Source organism: Gorilla gorilla, chromosome 7 (assembly GCF_029281585.2).
Source record: "Gorilla gorilla gorilla isolate KB3781 chromosome 7, NHGRI_mGorGor1-v2.1_pri, whole genome shotgun sequence".
NCBI lineage: Eukaryota > Metazoa > Chordata > Mammalia > Primates > Hominidae > Gorilla > Gorilla gorilla.
The window spans coordinates 103559648-103573086 of record NC_073231.2 but is presented as its reverse complement, the minus strand read 5'-3'; positions in this window follow the sequence as shown (position 1 = coordinate 103573086).

Genomic DNA, 13439 nt, shown 5'->3' with positions numbered 1-13439 from the left:
CCTGAGCAACAAGAGCGAGACTCTGTTTCAAGGAAAAAAAAAAGGCTTTGCTTTTAGTTGAAGATACTACATGGCAAGCAGTTCTTTATACTTGATAGATGATTATAGAGCAAATAAAAGTTTTCATTGACTCCTGCTGGAAAATGGCAAACATTGCAAAATAGGACTGCAGGCTTCCAGAAAGATTTTTTTTGACTTGTTTTTTTTTGAGAAGGTCTCACTCCATTGCCCAGGCTGGAGTGCAGTGGTGAGATCACAGCTCACTGCAGCCTCGACCTCCTGGGGCTCAGGTGATCCCTCCAGCCCCAGGCCCTCTGAGCAGCTAGGGACTACAGGTGCGCACTACCACACCAGGCTAAGTTTTTGTATTCTTTGTGGAGAGGGTTCTCCACATGTCCTGGCTGGCCTTGAACTCCTGGTCTCAAGTGATGTGCTCACCTCGGCCTCCCAAAATGCTGGGGATTACAGGCATGAGCACCGCGCCCAGCCCCAGAAACTTTAAAATCACTTCTGTTATCCAGAAAACAATTTGGTATCAGCATCCTCCAGAAATCAGTGCGAGGATTGGTGCAGCATAAAATGAAAATAACCTAGGTAAATTCTCGATAAATTCTAAAAATGAACTTTCAATTAACTTTCTTGTTTCTTAAGCTCAGAATTGAGTTCTATGCTAATGCAAGTATCAAATTTACATGTATACCTGAAAATTTGCACATAGGCCAATTTCTGTTTGGACATTAACAAATATTGCCGTAACACTTAAAACCCAACAAATAGCTCTTCCATTCCCACTAGTTGAAAGGCACTGCAGAACACTGTGGTGCTGCGGAAAGATGACAGACCCCGCCTTAAGGAATTTACAGAGTACACTGAGCAAAGTAGGGCAGCGTTACTGCCCTACTATGGAGTACAATAGATATCTTTGGAGAGGAGCTGATGCAGGCAGGGCTGTGCAGAGGGGCAGGAGCCTCTGAGTGTGTGTATGTCTGTGTGTGTGTCTACACGTAGAAGAGTTAGGAATGAAGACTGGAGATCAAGGGAATTGTCCAGGAGGAGATGGTATTTAAGTTGGATCTTAAAGTGATTGCCTATGTGGCTCTTTAAATTTAGATTTATTGGGCCGGGCGTGGTGGCTCACACCTGTAATCCCAGCACTTTGGGAGGCCGAGGTGGGCGGATCACCTGAGGTCGGGAGTTTCAGACCAGCCTGACCAATGTGGAGAAACCCCGTCTCTACTAAAAATACAAAATTAGCTGGGCGTGGTGGCACATACCCGTAATCCCAGCTACTGGGAGGCTGAAGCAGGAGAATCTCTTAAATCCAGGAGGCAGAGGTTGTGGTGAGCCGAGATCACATGATTGCACTCCAGCCTGAGCGACAAAGTGAGATTCCATCTCAAAAAAAAAAAAAAAAAAAAAAAAAAATTTAGGCCGGACGCAGTGGCTCATGCCTGTAATCCCAGCACTTTGGGAGGCCAAGGTGGGCGGGTCATGAGGTCAGGAGATCGAGACCACCCTGGGTAACACGGTGAAACCCTGTATCTACTAAAACTACAAAAAATTAGCCAGGCGTGCCGGGCGCGGTGGCTCACGCCTGTAATCCCAGCACTGTGGGAGGCTGAGGTGGGCTGATCATCTGAGGTCAGGAGTTGAAGACCAGCCTGACCAACATGGTGAAACTCCACCTTTACTAAAAATACAAAATTAGCCGGGTGTGGTGGTGCATGCCTGTAATCCCAGCTCCTCGAGTGCCTGTGGCAGGAGATTTGCTTGAACCCGCGAGGCAGAGGTTGCAGTGAGCCAAGATCGCACCATTGCACTCCACCCTGGGCAACAAGAACGAAACTCCACTTTAAAAAAAAAGGAAAAAAAAAAATTAGCCGGGCGTGGTGGCGGGCGCCTGTAGTCCCAGCTACTCGGGAGGCTGAGGCAGGAGAATGGCATGAACCCGGGAGGTGGAGCTTGCAGTGAGCCGAGATCGTGCCACTGCACTCCAGCCTGGGCGACAGAGTGAGACTCTGTCTCCAAAAAAAAAAAAAAAAAATTTACACTTTATTTATTTATTTATTGAGAGACAGAGCTTCACTCTTGTCGCCTGGGCTGGAGTGCAATGGTGCCATCTTGGCTCACCTCAAACTCCACCTCCTGGGTTCAAGTGATTCTCCTGCCTCAGCCTCCTGAGTAGGTGAGGTTACAGGCATGCACCACCATGCCCAGCTAATTTTTATATTTTTAGTAGAGATGGGGGGGGGGTTTCCTCCATGTTGGTCAGGCTGGTCTCGAACTCCTGACCTCAGGTGATTCACCTGCCTCGGCCTCCCAAAGTGCTGGGATTACAGGTGTGAGCCACCGTGCCCAGCCTAGATTTATTATATTTAAAGAATGGCTAGAAAATAAGAGGAAAGAGAAAATATATGTATTTTTTTTTTATATGGAATTTCGCTCTTGTTGCCCAGCCTGGAGTGCAATGGCTCAATCTCGGCTCACTGCAATCTCTGTCTCTTTGGTTCAAGCGATTTTTGTGCCTCAGCCTCCAGAGTAGCTGGGATTACAGGTGCCCATCACAACACCCAGCTAATTTTGTATTTTTAGTAGAGACAGGGTTTCGCCATGTTGGTCAGGCTGATCTCGAACTCCTGGCCTCAAGTGATCTACCCACCTTGGCTTCCCAAAATGCTGGGATTACAGGTGTGAGCCACTGCGCCCAGCCAAGAGAAAATAATTTTTTTAAAAAAAATTAAATACAATACAATATAATACAATTAAATTAAATTATAAATTTGCTGGGCCTGGTGGTTCATACCTACAGTCTCAGCTCTTTGGGAGGTGGGAGGATTGCTTGAACCCAGGAGTTTGATACCAACCTGGGCACCATCTCTACAAAAAAGAAAAACTTAGCCAAGTGTTGTGGCACACACTTGTGGTCCCAGGATCTCAGGAGGCTGAGGTGGGAGGATCAATTAAGCCCAGGAGGTTGAGGCTACAGTGAGCCTTGTTTGTGCCACTGCACTCCAGCCTGGGTGGCAGTGTAAGACCTCATCTGTAAAACAAAACAAAACAAGAGAAAAACAAAACAAAACAAGATAAAAACAAAACAAAACAAAAAAACTATCCTAAATAAAGTAGGCCAGCACGGTGGTTCACGCCTGTTAATCCCAGCACTTTGGGAGGCGAGGGGGGCGCAGATCACTGGAGGTCAGGAGTTCGAGACCAGCCGGGCCAACATAGCAAAACCCCATTTCAACAAAAAATACCAAAAAAAAGAAAAATCAGGCCGGGCGCAGTGGCTCACACCTGTAATCCCAGCACTTTGGGAGGCTGAGGTGGGCGGATCACCTGAGGTCAGGAGTTTGAGACCAGCCTGGCCAACATGGTGAAACCCCGTCTCTACTAAAAATACAAAAATTAGCCGGGTGTGGTGGCAGGTGCCTGTAATCCCAGCTACTGGGGAGGCTGAGGCAGGAGAATCGCTTGAACCCGGGAGGCGGAGGTTACAGTGGGCTGAGATTACGCCATTGCACTCCAGCCTGGGGTACGAGAGCGAGAGTTTGTCTCAAAAAACAAAAAACAAAAAACAAAAAACAACAACAAAAAGAAACATTTAAAAAAGAGAGAAAGAGAGGAAGACATATTTATTGTATTCTGTTTGATAGATTTTTGAATTTTGAAGCACATCCATTGCCAACTCAAAGGATTAAGTTAAAATATGCATACATGATAATAAGAGACATGAAGAGAGTCGTATTTGATATAGTTTGATTCTGAACTGTCCTTCATTGCGCATTTCTAGAGTGTTACTGATCTCAACCCATTGATCTGTGTAAATTCTATCTCCCGTCCCGTCTCTCTCGTTCTTTTTCTTTTCTTTTTTTTTTTTTTCTTTTGAGACGGAGACTCACTCCGTTGCCCGGGCTGGAGTGCAGTGGCGTGATCTCGGCTCACTGCAACCTCCGCCTCCCAGGTTCAAGTGATTCTCCTGCCTCGGCCTCCCGAGTAGGTGGGACTACAGGCGCCCGCCACCAAGCCTGGCTAATGTTTGTATTTTTAGTAGAGAGGACGTTTCACCATATTGGCCAGGCTGGTCTCCAACTCCTGACCTCATGATCCGCCAGCCTGGGCCTCCCAAAGTGCTGGGATTATAGGCATCAGCCACTGCGCCCAGCCTCTATCTCCCTTCTTATTTTGCTGTTAGAGTAAATCCATGAGATTTAGTCCAGAGTATTTCCTACCTGAATGATTGCCAGTGTTTAGCCTGGTAATAGTGCAGAACTCTTTTTATTTTTTAATTGACAAAGCTCTGATCCGTGGTAGCAAGGAAAGAGTTTATTGGGGCTAAATTAAGCAAAAGTAAGTTAATTTCTTTCTTTCTTTTCTTTTTTTCTTTTTTTTTTTTTTTGAGACGGAGTCTCGCTCTTGTTCCCCAGGCTGAAGTGCAATGGCGTAATCTCGGGTCACTGCAACCTCCATCTCCCAGGTTCAAGCGAGTCTCCTGCCTCAGCCTCCCGAGTAGCTGGGATTACAGGCGTGTGCCACCACGCCTGGCTAATTTTTTGTATTAGTAGAGATGGGGTTTCTCCACGTTGGTCAGGCTGGTCTGGAACTCCCGACCCTCAGGTGATCCACCCCTCTCAGCCTCCCAAAGTGCTGGAATTACAGGCATGAGCCACAGCGCCTGGCCCTAATTTCTTTTAAATACAAAATGAGGTCTGGGCATGCTGGCTCATGCCTGTAACCCCAGCACATTAGGAGGCTGAGTGGGTGGATAACTGGAGGTCAGAAGTTGGAGACCAGCCTGGCCAACATGGCAAAACCCCATCTCTACCAAAAAATACAAAAATTAGCCAGGCATGGTAGCAGACACCTTTGGTCCCAGCTACTTGGGAGGCTGAGACATGAGAATCGCTTGAACCTGGGAGGCGGAGCTTGCAGTGAGCTGAGATCATGCCACTGCACTCCAGCCTGGGTAACAGAGCGAGACTGTCTCAAAAAAAAAAAAAAAAAAAAAAGGGTATACTCCGTAGTGTGTTAGCTTCCTCAACCCTGGGAAGCTACCTAACCTCGTAGTTTCCTCATCTGTAAAATGGGAATAATAGTAACACCTCACTGAGTTGTTGTATGGATAGAAGTGTAATATAATATATGACATAATATAATGGAAACCTTACACTAGTTCTGTGCAATTATTATTTACAAATCAGAAGTAATTTATTTAAATACAACAAGTAAAATCCTTCTATTTTGGTAAACAACTTAAAAGTGTTCTTTGAGCGTTATATTTCAGATGCATGTTTAGTCCAGTCACCAGGAGAGGAAAGAGGGAGGGAGAGAAAAGAGAACATGAATTTGGGGGCTGGGGAAATGGAGACAGAGATTAGAATAAGAGAAAAGGAAAGACACACAGGACAGCAATAAACAGAGAGAGACAAAGAGACATAAAGGTACAAGGAGGTAGAGAGAAAGAGATCCTCAGAGAGAAAAACACAGGCAAATATTCACAGGTAGTATACAGGGAGCAGGCAGGGGCATCTGCACGTGGCCATACAGCGATTGGGAGAGTGAAAAGAGCTCTGAACTCGGGGACAGGGGACGTGGCTTTAAATACAGTTTCTGCCACTTGTCAGCTGTGCAACTTAAATTGGTGCTCAATCTCTAGCTTGCATTTTTCTTATTTGAAAAATGGTAGGTAGTAAGGGGATGGGGAGGTGGAGAGAATGGCCCATGTTCAAGTCGCCACCTTGTGGTGGTTTCAGATTTCTCCTTAAGGTTTCTCCTTTCTCCTTTCTCCTTCTCCTCCCCCTCCTCCCCCTCCCCCTCCTCCCCCTCCCTTCTCCTCCTCCCCCTCCCCCTCCCCCTTTCCTTCACCCTCCCTCTCCCCCTCCCTCTCCTCGTCCTCCTTCTCCTCCTCTTTTGAGACGGAGTCTCGCTCTGTCGCCCAGTCTCCCTCCGTTGCCCAGGCCGGAGTGCAGTAGCATGATCGCGGTTCACTGCAACCTCCGCCTCCTGGGTTCAAGCGATTCTTCTGCCTCAGCCTCCCCAGTAGCTGGGACTACAGGCGCGCGCCACCAAACCTGGCTAATTTTTGTATTTTTAGTAGAGACAGGGTTTCACCATATTGTCCAGGCTGGTCTGGAACTCCTGACTTCGTGATCCACCTGTCTCGGCCTCCCAAAGTGCTGGGATTACAGGTGTGAGCCACTGAACCTGGTTCTTTCTTCTTCTTCTTCTTCTTCTTCTTCTTCTTCTTCTTCTTCTTCTTCTTCTTCTTCTTCTTCTTCTTCTTCTTCTTCTTCTTCTTCTTCCTCTTCCTCTTCCTCTTCTTCTTCTTCTTCTTCTTCTTTTTTTAATGAGACGGAGTCTTGCTCTGTGCTCAGGCTGGAGTACAGCGGCGCAATCTCGGCTCACTGCAACCTTCGCCTCCTCGGTTCAAGTGATCCTCCTGCCTCGGCCTCTGGAGTAGCTGGGATTACAGGTCACCACACTGGGCTAATTTTGTATTTTTAGTAGAGACAGGGTGTGGAGGAAAAGTTAAATATTAAATTTGAACTAAAAAGAACATGGACACAAAAAATGGTCACCAAGTCCCGGAACAGGTTGCGTGAGCCCCTTGAGGCATTCATCGAGCAATGTTTCAGAGAAATCTCTATTTCAATCCATTCCTATATATTAGTTATTGACAAACAACAGACAATCGCAAAAACAGTTGACCTTTTTGTGTTCCTTGAGCCCAATCATGAAGGGCCCTCGTGACTGGACCTCATGCCAAACAACTTGTTACAAAAAGGGCTAGGGTCCCAGACCTTGCTAAAGCTTCATGAGACCTCTCCTCATTTGGAGAGACATGTACACAGACAGGTGGCCGACTCTGGAGCCCACGCTATTGCTTCCCGATGTGATGAATCCTCCACAGTCTGGAGGCATATATATATATGTATGTGTGTGTGTGTGTATATATATATATAGTGTCTTATATATTATAATGTGTCTTTTATATATATATAGTGTCTTTTATATATATATATAGTGTCTTATATATATATAGTGTCTTATATATATATATAGTGTCTTATATATATATATAGTGTCTTATATATATATATATATAGAGAGAGAGAGAGAGAGAGAGAGTGTGTCTTTTCTTTCCTCTTGCACATTTCCTGCACAGAACACAGGGTTTCACCATGTTGGCCAGGCTGGTCTCGAACTCCTCACCTCGTGATCTGCCTGCCTTGGCCTTCCAAAGTGCTGGGATTATAGGTATGAACCATGCCCGGCCTATTACCTTTTATTTTCTTTCTTTCCTTTTCTTTTTGAGTCCTGGTCTTGCTTTGTTGCCCAGGCTGGAGTGCACTGGGGGTGATCATAGCTCACTGCAGCCTTGACCTCTGAGGTTCAAGCAATCCTTCTGCCTCAGCCTCCCGAGTAGCAGTGACCACAGGCCTGTGCCACCATGCCTGACTCATTTTTTATTTTATTTTATTATTATTATGGTAGGTACGGAGTCTCCCTATGTTGGCCAGGCTGGTCTTGAACTCCTGGGCTCAAGTGATCCACCTGCCTCTGCCTCCCAAAGTGTTTGGATTTCAGGTGTGAGCCACTGCGCTGACCTGTTACTTTTAATTTTTTTTTTTTTTTTCTGAGACAGAGTCTCACTCTTGTTGACCAGGCTGGAGTGCAATGGCACGATCTCGGCTCACTGCAACCTCTACCTCCCAGATTTAAGTGATGACCCTGCCTCAGCCTTGAAAGTAGCTGGGAGTACGGGCATGTGCCACCACACCCGGTTGATTTGTATTTTAGTAGAGATGGAGTTTCTCCATGTTGGCCAGGCTGGTCTTGAACTCCTGGCCTCAGGTGATCCACCCGCCTGGGCCTCCCAAAGCACTGGGATAATAGGTGTGAGCCACTGTGTCCAGCCTTACTTTTAATTTTTAAAATGGTAGCTGATTAGGCCAGGCACGTTGGCTCACGCCTGTAATCCCAGCATTTTGGGAGGCTGAGGCATGCAGATCACCTGAGGCCAGGAGTTCAAGACCAGCCTGGCCAACACGGTGAAACCCCATCTCTACTAAAAATACAAAAATTAGCCGAGTGTGGTGGTGGGTGCCTGTAATCCCAGTTACTCGAGAGGCTGAGGCAGGAGAATCGTTTGAACCCCGGAGGTGGAGGTTGCAGTGAGCTGAGATCTTGCAATTGTACTCCAGCCTGGGTGACAGCCGAGACTCCATCTTAACAAAACAAAACAAAAAAAAAAAAGGGTAGCTGATTGCACTCCCAAGGGATTGTAGTAATTTATCCTGCCACTTGCAGTGAATGAATACACGTTCTCTGTATGCCTATTAGCAGCTGGAGTTACAGCTTTTTTTTTTTTAGAAACTCTTGCCAGTCTGATGGGCATGAAGTGATAGCTGGCTCATTCTAACTTTAATTTGTATTTTCTTGGTACTAGTAAGTTTAAACATTTAAAAATATGTTTGATGAACATTTTGTATTGTTTATTCTTGGACTGCTTATTCTCATCTGCTTATTTTTCTCGTGTTGTTTCCCCTTTGTCAGTTATCTTTATGTATTCTAGAAAGTATTAGCTTGTAATCTATCAAAGGTGTTGCACATTCTATTTTATTTATTTTATTTTATGTTATTTACTTACTTATTTTTTGAGACAGAGTCTTAGTCTGTCACCCAGGCTGGAGAGCAATGGAGTGCCTGGCCTCTAATGTTTTCAAAATAAAACATTTTAAAAGTTTATAAAAATTGCTGGGCATGGCCGGGCGTGGTGGCTCACATCTTAATCCCAGCACTTTGGGAGGCTGAGGAGGGCAGATCATGAGGTCAGGTGTCCAAGACCAGTCTGACCAACATGGTGAAACCCCGTCTCTACTAAAAATACAAAAATTAGCTGGGTGTGGTAGTGCATGCCTGTAATCCCAGCTACTCAGGAGGCTGAGGCAGGAGAATTGCTTGAACCCGGGAGGCAGAGGTTGCAGTAAGCTGAGATCGTGCCACTGCACTCCAGCCTGGGAGACAGAGTGAGACTCTGTCTCCAAAAAAAAAAAAAAAAAAAAAAAAAATTGCCAGGCACGGTGGCTCACGCCTGTTATCCCAGCACTTTGGGAGGTCAAGGTGAGTGGATCACATGAGGCCAGGAGTTTGAGACCAGCCTGGCCAACATGGTGAAACCCCATCTCTACTAAAATACAAAAATTAGTCAGGTGTTGGTGGCTGGCACCTGTAATCTCAGCTACTCAGGAAGCTGAGGCAGGAGAATCCCCTTGAACCCAGGAGGTGGAAGTTGCAGTGAGCCGAGGTTGCGCCACTGCACTGCAGCCTGGGTGACAGAGCGAGACTTCTTCTCAAATAATAATAATAATTTAAAAATTGTATACAGTTAAATATGGCCATCTTTTCTTTTCCTTTTTTTTTTTTTTTTTGAGACAGTCTTGCTCTGTCACCCAGGCTGGAGTGCAGTGGCATGATCTCGGCTCACCGCAACCTCCGCCTCCTGGGTTCAAGTGATTCTCGTGCCTCAGCCTCCTGAGTGGCTGGGACTGCAGGCACACCCCACCACGTCTGGCTAATGTTTTTATTTTTTGTAGAGACAGGGTTTTGCATGTTGCCCAGGCTGGTCTCAAACTCCCGACCTCGTGATCTGGCCGCCTTGGCCTCCCAAAGTGCTGGGATCACAGGCGTGAGCTACCGCACCTGGCCCATCTTTTCTTTTTCTTTTTTTCCTTTTTTTTTTTTTTTTTGAGATAGAGTCTCACTCTGTTGCCCAGGCTGGAGTGTAATGGTGAGATTTAGGCTCACTGCAACCTCTGCCTCCCAGGTTCAAGCGATTCTTCTGCCTCAGCCTCCCGAGTAGCTGGGGTTACAGGCGCCTGCCACTATGCCCAGCTAATTTTTTGTATTTTTAGTAGAGGCGTAGTTTCATGTTGGCCAGGCTGGTCTCGAACTCCTGACCTCGTGATTTGCCTGCCTAGGCCTCCCAAAGTGCTGGGATTACAGGCGTAAGCCACCGCGCCCGGCCCCATCTTTTCTTTCCTTTTTTTTTTTTTTTTTTGAGACAGAGTCTCGCTCTGTCGCCCAGGCTGGAGTGCAGTGGCGTGATCTCGGCTCACTGCAAGCTCCGCCTCCCAGGTTCACGCCATTCTCCTGCCTCAGCCTCCCGAGTAGCTGGGACTACAGGCCCCTGCCACCGCACCCAGCTAATTTTTTGTATTTTTAGTAGAGACGGGGTTTCACCGTGGTCTCGATCTCCTGACCTCGTGATCCGCCCGCCATCCTGGCTAACACAGTGAAACCCCGTCTCTACTAAAAAATACAAAAAATTAGCTGGGCGTGGTGGCACTCACCTGTAGTCCCAGCTACTCGGGAGGCTGAGGCAGGAGAATCGCCTGAACCCGGGAGGTGGAGCTTGCAGTGAGCCGAGGTTGCGCCACAGCACTCCAGCCTGGGCGACAGAGCGAGACTCTAGCTCAAAAAAAAAAAAGCATCTCCTTCAAGTTTAACAGAACTTAAGTGTTATGAAAAAATATCTATCTTCCTGATCCTTAGGTTATACATATAGCTCCCTGTATTATCTTTAAAGTTTTTTTCCTAATATGTATTATAGGGTCCCAGATTTATTTACTTCCAAATAAGTAGTGCCAGTACCATCTATTAAGTAAGTCACTAATTGGTTTAATTACTTCTCAACTAAAACACTACTTAAGTTGTATACAAAATTCCCATCTATTTCTGGGTTCCATACTCTGGTTCTCCTGACCAATTTGACTATCCCTTTTGTTAAGAATTTGTTAGATTCCATTGGTAGAGTGCACGTTAATTGGGTTTTAGCTGTTCAATAAATATATCTTTTTTATTTTTATTTTTATTTTTGAGATGGAGTCTCGCTCTGTTGCCAGGCTGGAGTGCAGTGGCGTGATCTCAGCTCACTCATTTGAGATACAGATAAGGGTCACCCAGCTTCACTTAACTGTGAAAGTAAGGTAATCGGCCAGGCGCGGTGGCTCACGCCTGTAATCCTAGCACCTTGGGAGGCCGAGGTGGGCGGATCACGAGGTCAGGAGGTCAGGAGATGCCCAGGCTGGAGTGCAGTGGTGTGATCTCGGCTCACTGCAACCTCCACCTCCCGGGTTCAAGTGATTTTCCTGCCTCAGCCTCCTGAATAGCTGGGATTACAGGCGTGTGCCACAACACCCAGCTAATTTTTGTATTTTTAGTAGAGACGGGGTTTCACCATGTTGGCCAGGATGGTCTCATCTCTTAACCTCATGATCAGTCCGCTTCAGCTTCCCAAAGTGCTGGGATTATAGGCGTGAGCCACCGTGCCCAGCTCAATTAGTATATCTTGAATATCCCTTCCATTTGGAGTTCCCCAAATTCATTCTGTCTCCCTCGCTGCTTGACACAGACATGGGTATGACCTAGCCTCTAAGAAAGACTAAGAAAAGAGCAAGGACAGGGTGTACGCCTGAGCAGAATCTAGTTTGGCAAGCATGGTGGAGTGGCATCCAACTATTCATCATCATCAGCAGCAGCAGCAGGGATGGAGCTGGTGGCATTCAGTCCCAAGCATCCTCAGGAGCTGATGGGTGGATTGTCTTTGCTAGAGCAGCCTCTAAAATGGCTAGGTGTTATTCTTGCTCTCTCCCTCTTTTCTTTTTTTTTTTTTGAGATGGAGTCTCGCTCTGTCTCCCAGGCTGGAGTGCAATGGCATGATCTCGGCTCACTGCGACCTCCACCTCCTGGGTTCAAGTGATTCTCCTGCTTCAGCTCCTGAGTAGCTGGGATTACAGGCATATGCCAGACACCTGGCTAATTTTCGTATTTTTAGTAGAGACGGGGTTTCGCCATGTCAGCCAGGCTGGTCTCGAAATCCTGACCTCAGGTGATCCACCTGCCTCGGCCTCCCAAAGTGCTGGGATTACAGGAGTGAGTCACCGCACCTGGTCTTAGGTGTTATTCTTGATGGTGAAAGGGCCTGGATCTCTGGTCCTTCTAGATTCCTTTTCAGCTTGAACTTGCCAGAGCAGATTCTGGGTTTTACAACAAAGAATACTTACTGAGGCAAGCTGTTTTATATTTTATTCTAATATTTTATTCCTAAGTCTAGCCTTCTGCTCCTTCCCACCACTGCCCACTATTTTTTCCTTACTTGATCTTTCTCAGATTGTTTATTTATTTTTGAGACGAAGTCTCGCTCAGCCACCCAGGCTGGAGTGCAGTGGCACCATCTTGGCTCACTGCAACCACTGTCTCCCAGGTTCAAACGACTCTCCCGTCTCAGCCTCCCGAGTAGCTGGGATTACAGGCACCCACCACCATGCCCAGCTAATTTTTGTATTTTAGTAGAGATGGAGTTACACCATGTTGGCCAGGCTGGTCTTGAACTCCTGACCTCAGGTGATCCTCCTGCCTTGATCTCCCAAAGTGCTAGGATTGCAGGTGTGAGCCACCGCTCCTGGCCTAAATTATTTATTTTCATGATCTTTGAGGTATTTTTTAAAAATTCAGGCTGGGCACAGTGGCTTATGCCTGTTAATCTCAGCAGTTTGAGGCTGAGGTGGGCAGATTGCTTGAGCCCAGAAGTTTGGGACCGGCCTGGGCAACAAAGCAAGACCCTGTCTCTGTAAAAGATATAATTATCCAGGTGTGGTGGTGGGTGCTTGTAGTCTCAGCTACTCAGGAGGCTGAGGCAGGAGGATTGCTTGAGCCCAGGAGTTTGAGGCTGCAGTGAGCCGTGACTGTGCCACTGCACTCCAGCCTGGTAGACAGAGGAAGCTCCTGTCTGTTAAAAAAATGGGCCAGAACCAGTGGCTCATGCCTGTAATCTCAACGCTTTGGGAGGCAGAGACACCCGGATTACTTGAGGTCAGGAGTTTGAGACCAGCCTGGCCAACATGGCGAAACCCCGTCTCTACTAAAAATACAAAAAATTAGCCAAGCGTGGTGGCGTGCACCTGTAATCCCAGCTACTCGGGAGGCTGAGGCAGGAGAATCACTTGAACCTGGGAGACAGAGGTCGCAGTGAACCGAGATCGTGTCACTGCACTCCAGCCTGAGCACCTGAGCAACAGAGCGACACTTCATCTCAAAAAAAAAAAAAAAAAAAATTTCTGGTAATCTCACTGTCCCGTTACTAATACCTGCTTGCCATAAGACCTCCTTTGGTGTCTGTCAAGAGTCTCCAGCCCCACAACAAACCTCAGAGGAACCCTCACTCTAAGTGCCTATAGGGCACTTGCTGCTTTTCTGAGTGGGGCAAAGCTGTCTAGAAGTGACATCTATCTTGTGATCTATCCCCCTTCCTCAGGGAAAGGCTGCCATGTAGAGTTGTGCACTATACAAATTGGGGCACCATTCACATTCATAGTCATTGTGCCCCTATGTACTTATTAAAACAATTTCCCAAGGTATCATGAAATGTCTTGAGGGAGGAG